This window comes from Haemorhous mexicanus, chromosome 6 (genome assembly GCF_027477595.1).
Source record: "Haemorhous mexicanus isolate bHaeMex1 chromosome 6, bHaeMex1.pri, whole genome shotgun sequence".
Lineage (NCBI taxonomy): Eukaryota > Metazoa > Chordata > Aves > Passeriformes > Fringillidae > Haemorhous > Haemorhous mexicanus.
Window position 1 is genome coordinate 18,509,384 of NC_082346.1, and position 19,182 is coordinate 18,528,565.

At 44.1% G+C, this 19,182-nt stretch overlaps 1 long non-coding RNA gene across 2 annotated transcripts; it reads right to left on the minus strand.

Annotated features, from left to right (window-relative positions):
* Window positions 1-440: 440 nt before the first annotated feature.
* Window positions 441-11,625, minus strand: LOC132328833 (uncharacterized). 2 transcript variants are annotated; one of them, XR_009486879.1, is made up of 5 exons: window positions 5,549-11,625; window positions 4,015-5,442; window positions 2,551-2,654; window positions 1,785-1,959; window positions 441-1,382 (listed from the first exon to the last, which is right to left on the minus strand). It is a non-coding gene; the product is annotated as an uncharacterized LOC132328833 (long non-coding RNA). The 2 variants fall into 2 exon arrangements; XR_009486878.1 differs by having other exon boundaries at window positions 1,785-2,654.
* Between the last annotated feature and the right edge of the window lie 7,557 nt (window positions 11,626-19,182).

Consider the following 19,182-nt stretch of genomic DNA (forward strand, 5'->3'; position numbering starts at 1 on the left):
TTCACATTGGTTCAGTTACATCAGGGCAAAGACTGATCTGAGCAGGGTCTGCAGGGTCCATTTGACCCAAACCATTTCCTGATTCATCCACAGAGTGTTACTCAGGGATCTAACTGAGTTCTTTAATAATAACTTCCACTTAACAGATGAAAGTTTTCATACAGCTCAATTCTAACCAGTACCTGGTCTGGACTGGAAAGGTCTCTGCATGTTGCATACCCTGCTGTAGACCTGTTTCTAGTATAAAGATGGCATCCCAAGCACACACAGACCATGCTTGTACTCTCAGTGAAATACTGGTATTACTGCATCATGAAAAGAAGTTATACTGCTTTCAAGGCAGCAGTACAGAGCAGTATAAATTTTTGCACAAACTCTCAGATCTTTCCCTGAAAGCAGGGGACAGCAATTACTCCTGAACCAAAACAACCATGCAACAGTGGCAGTAAATTATTTTATTTGTTTTTTGGAAAATGTTATGTGCAAGCCACGCTAATAAAAGTGATGTAGTATCCAAGGCATTTTTGCCACTTGTTAAAAATGCCGAATTGTCCTTCCAGCTAATTTACTAGCATAAAATCCAGTACATTTTAATTGCTGAATAATTTGCAGAGATCTTACTGGGTCTGTTTCTTAGGTCTGCTCTGAAGAAAGAAACTAACAAAAGTGTCTGGGAAAGACCAACATGGCCTGCAGCCATCGGGAAGACACCTCACCAGCATGAGAAGTTTGGCTGTATCTTGTTGGCAGCTGATGGAAGTCCATGAAGAAGTAAGTGCCTTCATGAATGTAACTCCACACAAGTCATTGCCCAGTTGAAGGTGAGGAAACTGCTGCACATTGCAGAGCTGACAGACTTCTTCAAAGAACAGACACAAACCATTCCCAGGCTGAGCATTTTATATGCACACGCAGCATTGCAAAGTCCACTATTATAATTTGGTTTCAGTAAAAACAATGGCTTCTGAGGGATATAGATGTGGGCTCCAAAAAAAAAACACTAAACACTCCCACTTGGCTATTAATCATTTTTAGCAGATTTTAGGTGACAGTAGCTATGACTTTTCTGATCATGACTTAACACACCCCTTTTACCAAAAGATGACTAGCCAAATGTCAGGCTAGAACCAATTGCTGTCGTTCCACCGCCTTTGTTGCTGATCCCCACTAACCATCAATACAGGACAATGTTTTACAGGACAAATAGAGAGCAGCTGCTCTCTATATAAACAACGTTTTCAAAATGGGCATACAGAGAAATTTCAGGTATGACTTATGGTTATCACAAGGGTGAAGGTAATTGACATTCCTGATGTTGCTCACTGCTATGCAGATGTGGAAGAGATGAGTCCGGGTGCATCAAGCCTAGAATATATATGTGCCTGGAAGACAAAGCCAAGAAATAAACAGCTCAGGAGAATCACCTACCAACTTCTGGCCACCAGGGATTCACATGCTCAGCTCACAGGAGCAGCAGCTCCTCACTGAGATTCCCTGAGCTGACTCCAGACAAGCTGGGACAGCCATCTGGAGTGACAGAGGCCTGTGTGGAGAGACCAGATTACTCTGAAGAGCAAGGAGAGCCACATCCACATGGCCCAAAGCCGAGCCCAGCCAGCCTCCTGAGCCACTTGGCTTAGCTGTGGTGTCACACTGACACAGCCACAGCCCTCCGAGGGCTGGAGCCACTCTGGCACTGCATCACAGCAGGCAGAGGTGCTCAGAGGGATCACATCTAACAGAGAAAGGGCTGGGAAAGGGAACAGGGCCTTGGAGTCACTTACCTGGGTTACAGAGCTGGTCAGCCACTTGGACAGGTGCTGCACCCAGCCCCAGCCTGCTGTCCACTTGCCCACGCTGTCAGTCTGCCAGTGGAGAGTCCAAAGGACAGTTTCAGCTGCTCACACACATATGGTTGCTGACACGTGGCTCAGGAGGAGGAAAATAATAACAGATCATCTAAGGATAACATAGTGTGTGTCAGATCATGCTGAAAGGGGCCCAAGAAAGTAAGCTTTCTTCCCCTCTTCAAGGGAATTTCCTCGTGCATGCATGTTTTATTCTGAAGATGACATTTGCCTAGAAGAGAAGATTATTCTGCAGACAATTTTCTTTAAAGAAAAAAAAATTAAGAGTCTTTCAGAGGTTACTAGAAAAATTTACAAGTTTTTTTTTTTAAAGGAGGGACCAAATGCAAGAAAGGCACATAGTAAGCATGAAGAGAAATAATGGGAATAAATTAATCCTTTAGGTTTGGAGATTAACCCTGCATTTCTCAGCCATGCTTAATTCATTTATGTCTTAATATCTTGGTTCTCTTCTTCATCTAAGTCCACCTGGCACTGCTAGGGAAGTTCCTACCACACTTCCCCTGAACAGAGAAACACAGGTGAGAAGTTTTCATGGGTTTTATATTTTCAGCCAAAAGCACACCTTCTACTCATTTATCTCTAGTCCCTGTCCCCATAGTCAAATCACAAACTCATCAGGGACAGGCATGTGCATGGGAATAAAAAGGCCATAAGAACAGTCTCCCCCACAGCACTTTACCGAGGTCATTTGGGCTGCACCCTCACTGTATCTCAGCCTGAAGAGTCCTACTTGATGTTTCAGTCCTTTTTGACTGCTAAAGGTTCTTCCAGTAGACACATCTTCTGCAAAAGGAAATTCACAGACAATATATTTACTTTTCTTTTTGTCAACCTTTCACCCCTAAACTGAAGGCTTTTCAAACACAAGTCAAAAACTGCTTATCTAGTTTCTTTCCCTCACATCCTTCCAGTGCTCATGCTTGTCAACCATGACTGAACCTTGTATAACTTTGCAATTAAGAACTATTTGTGATCTCAGCAGATTCATCCTCTACACCCCAAAAAGTGGTGCACCTTGGTATCAGAGACCATTCCAAGCCTCAAATGACCCCTTGAAATCATTCAGTCCTACATCGTGTTTGAAGCAGGGCCAGCTGAGAAGAGTTTGTGCTAGACCTTGCCCATTCAGGTTCAGAATATCCCCAAGGATATCAATCCCACATCGTCTGTGGGCTCCTACTCTTGTGTTCCACAATTCTTGAAGTGGCAGGCATGTTTTTCCTAATACCTAAAAGAAGTTGCTAGTTTTGGAACTTGTATCTGCTGCCAACCATATCACTGTCCATCTCTGACTCAAACAGCGTGGTTTTCCAGGCTCCTTTTTGGGTACTTCTAATGAGTATAATGCTCACACAGCAATTTCAGTCTCAAATTTGGACTTGACTAGGAAATTAGAGCAGTTCTTTCCACAGCAGCAAAGGAAAGCTGAATAGTAGAAGGACAATGAAATCAAAGTTAGTGAAGTATCTAGGAGTCCTCCCATCACAGTCAATGAGCCTGGAGTTAAATCTAGGAGGTGGACAGATAGCACAGTGAGAGAAGGTTTGGAGATACATTTTCTTAATGGCTTGAGGCAAACTGGTTTTAAAATTTGTCCCTGCGTGCACGGATTGGATATCAGATCCCTTTTTAATTCCTACTGCAAAACCAAGAAGTAAAAAAAAAAAAAATCTTCCAAAATTCTCATTTGGTACTCAAAGAATGCTTGGCATAAGTTGGAGAGGATATGGTATAATTTTTCATGAGTAATGAATGTTTAAGTCATGCTTGAAGCACAAAATTCAATTCAGCTTTAATTAGAGAGGCGTCACTAAAGCTCTTATTATGATTTTATAGGCCACAGAGGAGATCAGATCAAATTCTCGAGTTACGCTGAACAGGGCAGGAAAGGCAAAGGAGAGATCACGTGCAGGACGACTCAGCTCATCCACTCTCTGCTATTTGTGTGTTACTATTAAAATCTGCCTGATTCAGAGATGACTGATTTTTCAGGATCCCTAGTACAGGCTGTAATGTAACTACACATTAGGGCTTCAATAGTATTGTCCCCTGGCCTACACCATGCCATGGACTGAATCTTTGGGAGGAGCTGGGGCATGCTGAGCAAACTCTGCTAGACTATTAACCAAGTATGATCAGATACCTTTCCAGCTGCAGCAGCATCAGCTTTGCCAAACTCTAAGGCTGTTCGTATGTGTCTCTTTTTTAATTTTTTTTTCCTCTCCCCAAAATAAAAAGGACAGACCTGCAGAGCAAAATCAAAAACAATCGAGGTGATCCTCCAATGTGCAGAGTCAAAACCCCAGCAAATGCTGTCAAGGGAAAGATATAGAAAATTTATCACAATTCACTATCTGGATTGTTTGCTGAGATTGGGAGATAATATTTCTGTTTAAAAATTAAAAGCTGGGACCACAGGGACACAGCTTCAGGTGTGACATCTCTCGTGACCTCCAGAACTCAGGTGTTAGAGGGAAATATGGTTCCATCATTTTTTCTTTTCTTCTGCCACTTAAGGCAATAATTAATCTGTTAACACTGGCTGAAGACACATGATTTTACGGAAAACACAAATCAAGACACTACAGGTTTTAAAGGCAGACAGGATTTTTTTTTAATATTAAATATATTTATTTTGAAAATATTTGCAGCAAAATGGCCATGGAGCCACATCAAGTCCTGCAATAATTTTTGTTCACTTTTTTGCATGTGTTGCAAGAATAGCTGGAGTATAGGAAGAAAAAAGAAAAAGAAAGCAGAGAAATGTATAGTAAACATAGAAAACAGCAGAAAAATGGCACAGAAAATACACCAGTAGGTGTAACTGTGACCCAGACAGGCCAGATATGGTAAGAAACCATCCCTTGGACAGGTCCCATTAAAAACAGAGGGGTTCATGTTGCACAGGCCTATTCTGCAATTCTTGAGAAGTCAGGCAGTGAAGTGGGCTATCCCTGGCTCCTGGGCTCCAAAAAATGTAACAGGACAGCTGAAACAAAACAAAGATTGAAGGAAGGGAAGACTGGAGGAAAAAAAAAAAAAAAAGAGGAAAACCACACACTCTCTGCTATTAATGCCTTGAAAGACACTACATAAAGAGGTGGAATTGTCCACAGGTAAAATCGGGGAATCACAGATTAAAATCCTTCCCTTCATGATAAGGGCAGACTCCTAGGAGCAGCAGTAGTACCACAGCCATGGAGTCTAGAGAGCAAGGTGTGGGAGGAGATACAAATAACTTATTTTGCATATAGGTCACACCTGCATGCTATGTCCACGGTCTTTACTTTGAAGAAGCCATCTACAAGGAGAAGACACTGAAGACCATACCAGGAAGGATGTTTCCTTTCAGTTACTCCCCTTTCTCATCACGCGCCTTTGCAGTCAGTGTTTGCTCAGTGGCACAATCCCTAGCAAGTAAGTATTGACAGCAGTGTAGATCAGGAAGGTTATTCCCACGAAGATTTACCTTGGAAGAAGCTGGCCTCCAAGCTGGAGGTGCCTTGTCCCATTCCACACACATATGCGTGTTCAGCACGTTTCCTTGGCAAAGGAAGATCTGCAAATTTTGCTATCAAAACAGGTAATAAGGCACCAGGGGTTATCAGGCACCAGAGCCAGGAGGAGAACTCAGTGCTTTGATCCATCTCAGCCATCTAGATCCCACTGCAACTTACCACACTTCATGGTGTCTTCAAGGGTAACTTCATGGTGTGCCTTCCTTCTCCCATCCCACATGCCGTTCTCCTCTCGGTTAAATGCTGTGCTCCTACATCCCCTCTCTGCTGCTTAGATGAGGACCAATTAAAGCAATCCATTGAAACAATTAGGCAACTTGCTCACCTAATCCAGGAGAGATCGCTAGTAAAAGAGGACTAATGAAAACTTTGCAGACAGATATGTAAGAAAGATCAGTGTTTCTTACCCAATCTTTCTCCTGGGATCAGAGTACAGTTGTGAAATATATCAGAATTCTGTTTTCTTCTTTCCTTTCCTAAGTTTGTGTCTGAGGGCTTAATTTTTATTGGGATGGTGTTGCAAACAAGCCAGCCAGGGGCTTCAGAAAATGTCTCTATCCCTGATCCTTCACAAGTGAGTCCAAACATTCTTCAGATGGTCTTTGGAAATTATCTGAAGCAAAGGGGCTCTAACTCTGATGTGGACGTGGTTAAAAGCTGTAAGAAGCTCCCTGGGCTGGAATGGCACCTACAGGCTTAACGTATTTACATTAATCAAGATTCAATCAAAGGCTTATTGGCACTCTCAGTCTGTGTGCCTGCATTACAAATAGCAATACAGATTTCTGGGAAGGTTTAGTCAAGGCCTTAGCATAACTTGCTGCTACAGTACAAAAATACATAAACCATATAAGGTTACACAGTTCATTAAATGTTAGCAATATGCTTAAAACTAAAACTAAGGCATGCACTTTATATACAATTTTGATTGTCTATAATCCGTGTCAACACAGCTGTGCTACAGACCTCCTAAGTCACTGTTAGCAAGTCCATCTGCTTCACTGAACTGTGTCTAGTTCTCAAATAATAGCAATTTCTTTAACATTTTATGATTCCTGACTGTGAAAACTGCCTCTTGCGTGAGCCTGTGTCAAAATCTGACTAATGTTGCAAACTGTGTGGTGCAATGAGATTTTGTTGGCAGTTGGAGAAACATAAAAATGTTAAGACACTTCGCAAAAGTTTCACAAAGGAGTCACTGAATAAATCTTTTAATCTCAAGTAGCACGTACTTCATTACATCAGCATTTTTCAAGGAATGTTCCTATTGTCAATGAAAATTAGCTCCAAGAATCTGAAAGCAGGAGGACTTAACAAGGGAACCAGAATCCCAGAATTATGGCTTGTGTGTCAAGCATTCTGTAAAAAAACAGACTTCTGAAAAGCTGGCTCTTCCGCTTTACAAACACAGGCCTTTACTACCCCAGTAAGACCAAAGCAGATAATCTTTACTGGAAGGTTTTGGATAGTTCTCAGTTAGAGAAATGTCATCATTCCCATCTGTTTTGCTGTGTACTATATCCACGGAAACTTCCCATCATTGGTGACAGGACTAGCTCTGGGACCTTAACTCCCAGGCTAGATTCCCTACACGTTCTGTAAGAGTGAGTGAGGATTTATAATGGCGCACAGATTTTTGTATTCTCCTCAACAGTAGTTACTATCCAAGTTAATGAGGAGATTTAACGATGCAAAAACCTTGAGGAGCTGGTGATAAGTTGTTTCTGAGTAGAATGAACACAAATATCAGATGCCTAAATCAGAATAATTTTTCATAACTTACTGACTGATGAGCTACTTTCTTCCCTCCCCTGACTTCATTCAAGTACTGTCATTTGCCTTCAGAATGGTCTGGCAAGTCTAAAACAAAACCTGGTTTTCCCAAGGACAGAGAAAAACTGTAACAGAACACTGCATACAAGCAGGTTGTAACCTGCCTTACAGAAAAGTCAGCATTTCCCCCTAACATTAAGGTCTTTAAATAATTCAGTCACATAAAACAAGAGGCCACGTAGCTGCCACCTCCTAAAAGTACCCTTTATGTGGCAAACAAAACAACAGATCCAACCTATTTGCAGACTCAGCAATGGCTGTTTCCTCTGCCTGATGTACGGGCCCTAGTCAATGCTGTAGGCGTGTTCTTAGACAGTCTCTTGCACATTTACCTTGTGCCTTTTGGACTTCATCTGTTCCTTACAGGAAGCCTAGACATTTATATGTTCAGCAGACATCTCAAATAAAATGAATAATATCTGGCCAGCTCACTGCTGAAATGAGAAAACCAAGAAAAGTGATGTGAGTGAGTCAGCAGCTACAGCTATTGCTCATATGTGGATATCGAGTCTACGCCTGAGCCCAGGGTAATGCACGCATGGAGGGAGGTCTGTCTCTCTGTGCCATGCACATGGTGGGCTGATCATTACTAAAAGGGCCTTTTTCCTTGCCAGGGACTGACCTGCAGGGTGACAAAAGTTCTCTTGGTGTGAAGGCCAAGATGATGCTGCAAGAGCTTCACAACTTGGCAGGAGGCACCATCAAGCACAGAGCAACTCTGGGGGAGAGGGTGTTTCAGCCACCCCTCCGCTCTCACCCCATTTCCTTCCTCTCAAGAGAAAGACTCCATTGCTTCACCCTTTTATGCAAAACAACTCCCCCCACCAGGCCCTCTACTCTTCTCCTTGGGAAAAGAGCAGCAGAGCAGAGGCCGTCTTCTCTCCTGCACCCACGTGACTCACAGTCAGGAGACATCCTATCCGTCCAGCTGTGCTGTGACCAGCCCTGTGCTCAGAGCAGGAGAGCAGAGGTAGCTGCTGTCCAGCTGGCACAGCTGTCAGATGTCCCAACGCAGCCCTTTACTACATCTGCTTTGTTGCACCCTAATTTCTTCCCTGAGTGCACACAAAGACAAGCTAGACCATTAAAAATGGATCATTCAGGGAACAAATTACTTAAATGTCTACCTCTCTTGTGCTCCTCTACTTTCTCCACCCTTCTCCCCTGGGAATGAATCTATCTGTAACTTCCCTTACCCTAACATTTTGGACACTCAAGGCAAACAGCTCCAGGGGATCCCAGCATGACTGGGTGCTGGGAAAACATCAAGCACCCAGCTCTGTCACAAACCATAAAATCACCTCACCAAAAGGCTCTTGCAGTTCTCAGAAAGGGGATGTACTTGGAGTAACTGGAAAGACCTTGACCTGGATGCAATGGCCCAGTGGTACTGCTCAGGCTGGGATCAGAGAGAGGCAGAGGCAGCACTCCAAGAGGACAGTGCTGCGAGCCAAGATACACACTGAGACTTGGGACCTGTTTTAATTATTGTTTCATTTTTTTCACTGCTCAGGAACATGTAACAAGCTGAAATGTGCGTTGTGCCTGTAAACATTTACTTTCTTTTGGTCTTGTGCAATGCTATGTCTCATTCTTTTGGATGGTGCCTGGAATGCAGGAATAGCCATAACAGATCAGCTGAATGACTGTCAACTCAACCGTCCATCTCCAACAGTGACCAGCACAAGCTGCTTTGAAGGAAGTTGCTAGAAACCCCACATCAGGCAGCTGTGGATTAAGTTGCCTCCAAGGGAAGTTTCTCCTTTCTGCCATGCAATTTGTGTTTGATTCACGCTCCAAAAACATCAGGGAAGCCTGCCTGCCCATCCAAGAACTATTTTTTTTCCCCCATGCCAATTCATGCACTCGGGGTGCTGTGCATGGTGCCAGCTCCTGTTGGTGGAGCACGACACGGGGCTGTGCAGGTTAGTCACAGCCCGTAGAACCGCGGCCGTCGCACGGTCACACACGTGGGGCTGCAGTTGCTGTAAGCCTGATGGCTCACAGACCCAGAAGGCTGAGTCAGTGCCGGCACACTCTCTGCAGATGCACTCTGGCCCTTTGTACTCACAGCCTGGGAGCACGAGGCGTTTGGGGATCCTGCCCCTCTTGCTTGCAGGAACAGTTGTTTTTGAACAGCACAAGAGAAGGGGCAAGCACGCCATCAACTACTTGTGATCTTCCCCAGGCCTTTGGCAGAGAAATTATCCTGCAATTTGGCAAAGCTCACCAGATGCACAAGAGGCCGGCTGGGGCTACAGCAAAGAGTAGGCCAGTCCAGGAGAGCCAGCCTCCCCCAGCCCTCCGGCTGCAGGGCTATCTGCTGTGCACCATAAAGGAAAAGAACCTTTGCCCCTTCTTCTGGGTCCGAAGGAGCATCTGCAGGACTGAAACCAATCAAAGCCAGCTGTGAAAAATGAAGGGGAGAAGGCAGGGAAGCACTGATTATTATGACTAGGAAAAACGCTATTAAAAAAAAAATAAAGAAAAGGGAAAAACTGATCCCATATGGGAGGCAAATGAAATACAAATTCAAAACAGGCCATTACACAGCGTCTCTCATAAGGCTGCCACACTGGGGGCTGTGTTCACGTGTGGAGATGCAGTGCCCCTGGGACCTCAGGAGACACCCCTCTGCTCGGCAGCAGGATTAGTGTAACCTCAGAGCATCCTGGGCTGAGACTGACACAGGACTGTTGATTAGGCAGCCCCTGCAGATTGAGCAAGGAGTTACTTGACTCCCCCGCAGACACACATAGAGTAACCTCAGGTCTGATCATTCCACCAAGCCTTTTCTGCATCAGCCTCATATTCCAGGCAATTTTGCTGCTGAGTCCTTGCTCCTTTTGAGATGAGTTCTTCCCCTCCTCCACTTTCACAGGGTCAACCACACGGCTGCCCTTTTGTCACTCATCTTCTCATTCCACTCTTCTCTTTCTTCAGCAGATCATCTCCATCACCCACTCCATCTGCCTACCTGACACGTGCCCTTAAAGCTGTTTCTGAGCTACAGCCAAGCCCCTCTCAGGGGAAAAATATCTTCACTGACAAGGAAGCTTTTGGGGTGCAGTCTGAGCTCAATCCCCTTTTACACTCCTAGGAGGGAGGGAAATGCCCACCCTGTATCAGCCATACTGTGAGGCTCATTCACAATGTCACTGGACCAAAGGGGCCAAAAGCCAGTTCTCTTTTTATTCTCAGCTTAGAATAAAAAGAGATGTTTCTTCCACTGCTCTTGAAGCACAAGGACATTCAGCACAATGGGGGCTTATTTCTTTAGATAGTGCTGACAATTATTCAACAACACAAGAAAAGCTGGAGGACTGCAACATGACTTCCCATGTCTGTGGCCTGTGCTCCTCAAAGATAACAGACTCTCCAGATCTTGAGGGACAGGTGGTTAAAGGGTGCATTGCTTAGTCTGCCCTGCTCCTGTGATTCTGTCAAAGATAGAAAATATTTGGTACTTACTTCTTTTTCTTTTTTTTTTTTCAAGAGGCCCCTGCTCATAAGTGAGTCTCAGTGTCTATTTAAAAGACAAAGTAATTTCTTGCATACTGTAATGGAGAGAAAACATACAAAAATGTGAACTTCAGGGTTCAAACCACAGAAAGAGAAATTAATCCCTTTAAGAAAATTCATAGGAAAACCTCCCACTACAGGTCAGTCTCACATTTTTGGAGTCCAGCTCAGATGGAGTAAAATCCCCATGTCTGCTAATATGAGAATAGGATGCACCTCAGCTATTCAGAGCTCTACAGACCTCCCCCAGCCTGGGCTTCTTTGCCCACCCTGTGCCAGGGCCTGGGCAACATGGAGCTGCTTTTTGAGAGCCATCTCTCTAGTGTCTGAATCTTGGGGAAAAGCAGGAAGAGAGGGGGCCCCGAAGGCACTCTATTTCTCAGTAGTAGAGTGATCCACAACATACCCAGGGCCACAGCCAAATGCATTAGTCCACAGCACTCCCAGATCCTACTCAAGAGTCTTCATAATTCCTCTTCTCAAGCCAAGAAAAACAGAAAGCAGAAAACAAATAACAGTGGGCAAGCAGGAGTATTTGTCCTTTACTACAATGTCCTTAAGCAATCAGAGAGGTAGGGCTGATGAACCTTTAATTACTTGTGCAATAATGACCTCTGTTTCCAGCATTCCTTGGCAGGCAGGAAGTGGCTGGAGCAGTCAGGGACCTGTTATGCTCTCTTCTCCACAGGCTTGAAATTGATATGAAGGCCCCTCACCCAGCTGGTCGAAAGTTTCAGGATATGCTCCACACAGAGGTTGTTTATAGCTATTAAAAGCAGTGAAAAGAAAACACAATAAAAACAAAACAGCTCTTTTACTGAGAAGTTAATGTTGAACAGCACAGCCCTACAGCTAAGGTGTTCAAAGTTCCTCTGGTACTTTTTTCAGATAGCTAAAAGAGTGACTTTTTAAAAAAAGCAAATTATGAAACCAGCTTTCGACCTCAGTACATCAATATTTTGTGTGGTGTGTCTTACTCCACCAAAGAAGGAAAGGAGGGGCCCTTTTCTAAGGACACCTAGATCTTAGCCAGAAAGACAAGAGGGGTCCAGAGGACAGTGATCACCACTAGATAATTTCTATGGCACAAAGTGAAGGCAGAAAGATGTTATGGAATTGACTCAAGCTCAGCTGAACCCAGTTTGGGAGTTCACTCTCCCCATTCCCAGGCCACAGAAACAAGTTTCTTCTGGGGGCAGGGGGAAATCATGACGTTCACAACTGGCAGCTGAAGAATGCAGAAGGGTGCTCTACCTCCCCACAGGGTCTACCACATCACTGGATGTACTGTAGCTGAGACAGCTGCCAAGCCTGATGTCTTTCCCAAGCTCCATCTCGGCTGGGATTCTGCAACACAACAGAGGCTGATCCAGAGGTCAGAAAAAGAAACCCTGCAAGAGGCAGCTCACAGACTATTTCACTTCCGAAATAAGTAAGTCTCTTCCTATCCCCATCTCCCATCTGCTGGAGTCAGCTTGTGCCTTGACGCACGTGGCACCGACAACTTCCCAAAACTCTTGTTCTTTTAATATTACCATTAGCTCTCTGATATCTTGGTTATCCACAGAAACAGTCAGTGTGTCTGCATCCAGCAAAGTTCTTGGCCCTGATATTTTGTGGCAAAGAATTGCACAACACTAATCTAACCCACTCTTGAGTGAAAACATTTTATGTCAGTTTCTATCTTCTTTTTTGTTTCTGACAGTCCCCATTCCCATCTATCATAAAGGGACTTCTGCATAGTCCATCTCTAATTATAATTTCTTCTCATTTTTCCCTCTTCTAGAATTAGTATTTTACAGGCTTTTCAATGTCTTTTCACAAGGGGTCTTTCTACAATCACAGCTGGCTTCTTCACTCCCCCTCCTCTTGGAGACAAAGTGGCCAAAACAACACGGTGTGTCCCGGTATTTAAGGGAATGTTTGCAACAGAGAAAGATGTCCTGGGATTGCTGAGCAGCTTTCCCATCAATTAAAACAGGGAACATGGAAATGAAAGGAGTCAACTCCTTCTGTTGATTGAAACCTCTGCTCTGAGACACATTAGGGCAAATAGAACTGACTTGGGTCAGAAAACAGCTGCTTTGAACATAAGACTGAGGCTATAGGCAGATCCATCAGTTCCTTTCCTCTTTCACCAGTCAAAAAGGATAAGAAAAATTCCAAATGGCAGAACACCACTTAGCTCTAAAGCCTGCTCCAGTGGAATTATCCATTGCTTTCATGAGCTGTTCCCTTGCCCTGCCTCACACTGCAGAACTCTGCTGGCCACAAGCCACTGCTTTCAGTGCCCAGAATGTAGGAAAATGTACATGCAAAAAATATTGGATGTGCCCATTTGTTAATCTAAAGGCATTCACCCCGCTTGTGCAGCTTCCTTAGTTTCTTTTCTAGTTGCTTCAGCACTGTAAGATATGAAGAAGATCCAGCCAGACAAAGCAGCCTCATCCACTGAGATGCCAGCAAGCAAAAGCAACAGATCTCCACTTTCCTTCCTCTGTTGGATCTCCAGTCAGGTCACAATCACTATTAAGCCCATCTGGAGAAACTGAAGCATTCAGAAGTTCACTGAGTCATCAAAAGCAACAAAGAGCAGCAGCAGTCTGCCACACAGCTCTGGAAAAGTCCCCTTCAAAACACTAAATCCCTGGAATGAAGGGCTGCCTTGCTTCATCCATGACATTATTTTAATGGCACGTTCATGAATTCATCCCAAACTTCATTCAGAAGAGTCAACAGGGAGGTGCTGGGAGAGAGGAGCATCATCTCCAGTTTGAAAGCAACCTACCAGGAGAGATCCCATGGGCAGAGCGGGAGCACCACAGTGTTAGAGCAACTCAGAGATTCAACATCAAGTCTTAGGGCATCTTAGGCCTCCTCACACTCACCCTGTAGAGATTTGCCTGATCAGCCCTTAACAACAGGACCCATCTTCAAAGCCCAGGGCCCAGCTACGTCTGCACGAGCAGTAGCAGCATCAGGCCCAACATACATTGGGCAAAGAAGCAAAAGAAACAGCCCACCTCTGCTCCAAAAGGCTTGAAAGTTCCTGCCCTTCTCTTCCTCTAGCCCCTTCCATAAAAACTTTGCACGCAGAGCAGTGTCTCTTGGGTCCCTCATTCTCTTGAGCAAAGTAAACAGACCTCCAGTGCAGTGACAAATGAACAAACAGAGGGAGAAGAAGAAAAAAAATCTTGCTGCCAACTCGAAGTTTTTTTTCTTGGCATGTTTAATTAAAAAAAAAATTAAAAATGTGCAAGCTATACCCCAAGGGTGACCCTGCATAAAGCATTCTGGCAGCTCCAATGTCTGCCATTTTCCCCTCACATCACCACAGACACCCCATCTCTTCCTGTGCTCTTACCCTGATGCACACACACATACAGAGAGAGCCCTGAGAATCCTGGCACCCAGACGGCTTTTTCTTTTTCAAGCATGCCAAAACAAGCTCAGCTCCTAAATCCCTTTTAGAATTTGGGCTTGTGTGGAAATGTGTTTGCCTCCATTCTATGTTTATTTTCTTTTGTTTTCAGGTTTGTTAGCCCAAGGGCAAATGTTGTTCCTAGCACCAGTTTTGGGGTTGGGTTTTGTTTTGTTGTTGATTTTTTTTCTTTTTTTTCCTTTTCTTTTTTTTTTTTTTGGTATTTATCTTTCAATCAAGTGTTCCTCCTTGCAAGGATAAACAGGATGTTTAGAGACTCTGGGTATGATGACCAGTCTTTGACAGCTGTTGTGAGACACCACACACTGGGTTTACCATGTGTGCAAGCACTGGCATGGCTCAATCTGCAGCAGGCTCTTTTCATGACCTAAGAAACCTTCAGCAGCTCTGTGTTTTCAGCACAGGCTCATGAGAAGTGCACCACACAGACATGATCCAGAACAACTCCCTGGCTTCTCCCTCCATTTAGGAGGATAACACCTGCCCACATCACAGCCATTCCCTTTCTAGGCTGCTCATTTCACTTTTTTAGCTACACTAAACTATGCTCTGCCTCTGAGAATATTTTCTTTTCCAGGTGCATACAGACAGGCAAGAGTCAAAATACTTCTAAATCACAAATCAACACAGGGAGTTTCCCAAGCCTTTTTTTTTTTTTGGAATGGAAGTTTTCCAAGCCTTGAATCACTGACATTGGTCGGACTCCTAAAACAAGAACTTTGCAAAATGAAACATAGATAGCACCAAGGGCCAGACTCCAAGCAAGACCTACCTGTCTAAAACACTGTGTGTGACCTCTCCAACATCCCAGTCACCACAGAAGAAAATGCACTGCCTAATTCTCCACAGCACAAATTCTCCAAAATCTTAATCACTTTTTATTTGCAGCATTTTCTAATAGCGGAAGGCAGAAAAGGCTAAGAGACTGAAAATTAGTCCTGTTTTGTAATTAAAAACAATGAGTTTTGGACCAGGCCCTAATTACTATGTTCTCAAGCCACAGAATAAGTGACTGTGATATATTTCCCAAATTCTGAAAGCTGGGTGTGTCCGCAACAGCAGCACACACTTTGATAAGCCATACTATACACAAAGAGCTAAACGCTGTCTAAACAGTCATAAATCACTTCAGAAGAAATGGCTCAACCACTATGTCATCTTATCTAGTCTAAAACCTTTTGCATTTAAAGAAAATAATATTTACAGAAATTACTTCCCTTCTCTACAAACACATGATTCCTGAGCAGCAACGCTCGGTTTTCCCTTTTACCACCCCTCTGCGTAATTCACAGGACAAATGACAACATGCTGGTGACTTTCATGCTGTTTGGGCCCAGCTTATTCAAGGAAAATTACTTGGTCCTGCAATGCTGGTCAAGTTCAAACCTTGAAATCTATTCCAGGTAACACTCAACCACAAGCTTCTGGCCTATGCACAGAAAATACAGCATGAAATTGTATGCGTGTGTCATTCAGGAGGTCGAAAGGGATTATCACAATGCTCCTTTTAAGCCATGGTACCTACAAGCCTTGGCATAAAAGCCACCCTGGAAAGCCATTCTCAGACAACTGCTTTAAATTGGCTTCCTTGGCCAATGAGCAGTCCTTGAACTCTACTTCAGGAGAAAGCAGCATTGTCAAGATAATGGTTTTACAAGCTTTCAGAACTCCCAGGAAAAATAGTGTTTGTTTTATGTCCCCTGCTCTGTTGCACACACTGAGCAGACATCCCCTCTCCAACCCTCACCACTCTCCGTGAGCCATTCCACAAACACAGCAGAGCTGAAGAGGCAATAGTCTGTCCTACAGCCTGAAAATTCAAATAAGTCAAACAGTTGTCCTGAAATAAAAACCTCAGGTTTGATACCACTGGGATAGCCTGGAAGGAGCAGGAATTCCCCAGCCATGAAGATATTTTCCACAGCAAATCCACCTTGGATAAAGTAAGCCAAATTTTCCTACTGCTTCATTCACTCAGCACTGCTAATGGCAGTGGGTCAAGAGTAGATCAAATAGATCAAATCATTGACTCCATTCTTCTGTCACCTGATGCATAATTTGGGGGGTCACAGTTGGGGCTCCCAACTAATTTGGGAGCTGAGTGATGCATTGACAAACCTGAGGGATGGGATGCCATTCAGAGGGATCTGGACAAGATCAAGAAGTAGGAATCTTGTGAGATTCAGCAAGACCAGGTGCAAGGTCCTGCTCCTGAATTGGGGCATGATGAGATTAGATGGATGGACCACCTCTCCCGTGAGGAAAGGCTGAGCGAGTTGGGGTTGTTCAGCCTGGAGTGGACTCTGTGGAGACCTCACTACAGTCTTTCAGTATTGAAAGGGGGCATATAAGAAAGATGGGGATAGACTTTTTAGCAGGGTCTGTTGAAATAGGACCAGGGAAAATGACTTGAAACTAAAAGAGGGTCAGTGCAGATTAGATATAAGGAAGATTTTTACCATGTGGATGGTACAGGCTTCCCAGAGGAAAACCTGTGGTGGATGTCCCATTCCTAGAAACATTCAAGGACGTGTTGGACTGCGCTCTGAACAACCTGATCTAGCTGAAGACATCCCTGTTCATTGCAAGATTGATGGACTAGATTTTTAAAGCTCCCTTCCAATCCAAACCAATCTATGATTCTATAGTCTGGGTAACACAGAAGATAAAGCTGCCACACCTGTCTAACCATTTACAGCTGTCCTGAACCTTTTGCGGTCACATAGCAAGGCTCAGGTGATAACAAATGGTTACAAGACTTGGTAACTTTGTTATCTGCAGGAACCTGCCCCTAGCGCTTACCACAGCACCATCTACAACCCAAAACTCATTTCTAAGGTGTAATGTTAAGGGAGTCACTTAGATAGCACTGTCTCTGCAATTCATTTTGGTTTGTTTAAAAAAAAAAACAGAAGCAATTGCACGTTCCCTGTGAAGTGTCCTGGTACTGCTGGGATAGTTGGATGGTATTGCTGGGATAGCACCCACTTAGCAAAGCCAGATGCCTTTCTCCACCAGACCAGCCAGCACAGCCAACTGCACATCTGCTGGCTGTTCCAGCACTTTACTCTCTTTGGGGGGTTGCACACGTTCAGAGAGGAAAGAAACTGCGTTGAGCACCTCCCTTGCACGTCAGAGAAAGCAGCAGCTGCAGAGCTGCGCACGCCAAGGGCAGGACCTGGCTTCTCCTGCACCACAGTGAACATCACTCTCTTCAACCAAGTCATTACTCTGGCCCTCAGAGAAGTTGTTCATGTGTATATGCACATCCTTGGCCCACAGGTATGGACACTGACATAGCCAAGGGCAGCTCAACACCTCAGACAGCAGGGCTAGATGTGACTTCAGGAGCTGCTGACCCTTTACATCACCCAAAAGAAACATCAGGATGTGCTGGAAGGAGCACACACATTGAACAAAACTCAGAAAAAACTCTGAATCCCTGTCCTAGTTTCAGCACTGGTTTGCTGTACTTCTCTCTGGTACACCTGATACAATCTGTGCCTTTGTATAAAAGTATCCTCTCCGTTATCTTTCAGCCCACCTGTACAGCTTGGGGGATGGGATTTGTGAAGCACTGAAGCACCAGATCATATTAACCACTAGCATTTCCTCAGAAACACTGCTCAACAAGGGACTGGGAAAGACTCAAATTTTTTTAATCCCACTTCCATAGCAATTGGGAGCATTAAAGCAAAATAATGCTGGCTCTTTTTTTTTAATCCTACCTTAATTTCACAGGAATACTGTTTTAGAGGTAGCTGGTAACATCAAGGAATGAGTCCCTGCCCAGTAACAGTGGCTTGGAACTAGGTGATTTTTAGGTTCCTTCCAACTCAAACCTTTCTATAGGATTACATGATTGCTCTCTTATGCAGCTCAAGTATTTGCCAGAATTTGGTTACAGCAGCCTCATACAGATATGGATGTATTTGCATCTCTTCCCTTTTGTGCTACTCTAAACAGAAACCCGCCTTGAACATGAGCTAGAAATTAATTGCCCATGGAGAAATCACAGAGTAGCAAAGCATGGTAGACCTGCACAGAGGCTTTGGATACTCACAGAGCCTAGAGCGCATTTGGGACTGCAAATAAATTTCACTCATCTTGGGTCCTCAACACCAGTACAGAAGCTGGCAACTCCAACATCTCCTGACATTAATAGGGAAGGCAGAGGATGATGGTTCAATCTATCTTTGCTGTTACTCCTAATGCAGCCTCATTGATCCAGAACTAATATACCTGAATGTTTGCTTGCTGACCAACCACTTAGGAAGATGTATGGCAGCACTAGATGAGCCCTTACTATCTTCACTTTCTATCTTCAATGTGGATCAAGTTATCTACATTGGAAATAACCACAAAGGACAGTGAAGAACAAAGCAAATTCCATAATATTATATTGAAGGAACATAGCCCAAGTTGCAACGTAGGTCATCTCCATCCTGATCTCTGAGTTTGAGAAACAGATCCTTTAAAAAATGTATTAAACAAAAGAAGGGGGAGGAGGAGACTGTGTACAGCAGAGAGACCCTTGTACCCAGACAAATTCAGTCACCCTACTTTAAATCTGCAGGCCAGCTCCTGATTTAACCTGGAGTTTCATGTGTCACTACAAAACTCTGGAAATGTTGCCTTTGCAGATATGCCAAACACATGAACTGTTTTCAGTGAAGTCAGTATTTTTCCATATCTGTTATTGTAACTCTGATGGCAGGCTGGGAGTAGCAAATCCTCCCTTATCTCCCTCCTCTCTAAGTGCATCTCTCTGTTTAACTACCAGCTAACTTAGATCATACACGATCCCCCTTGGAAAGTGGACAAAGAGGGGGGTGTAAGCAACAAACCACAGAAGGAGGTGGACTGTCATGCACAAGGAAAGTAGCAGGGATAAAGAGGTGACTAATGAACAGAAGGGGGTGCATAAAATCCTACTTGGATTGACTCTCTGGAGAACAGCTGTTTCCTTGTAAACATCTTGCTAGCTGTCCAAACA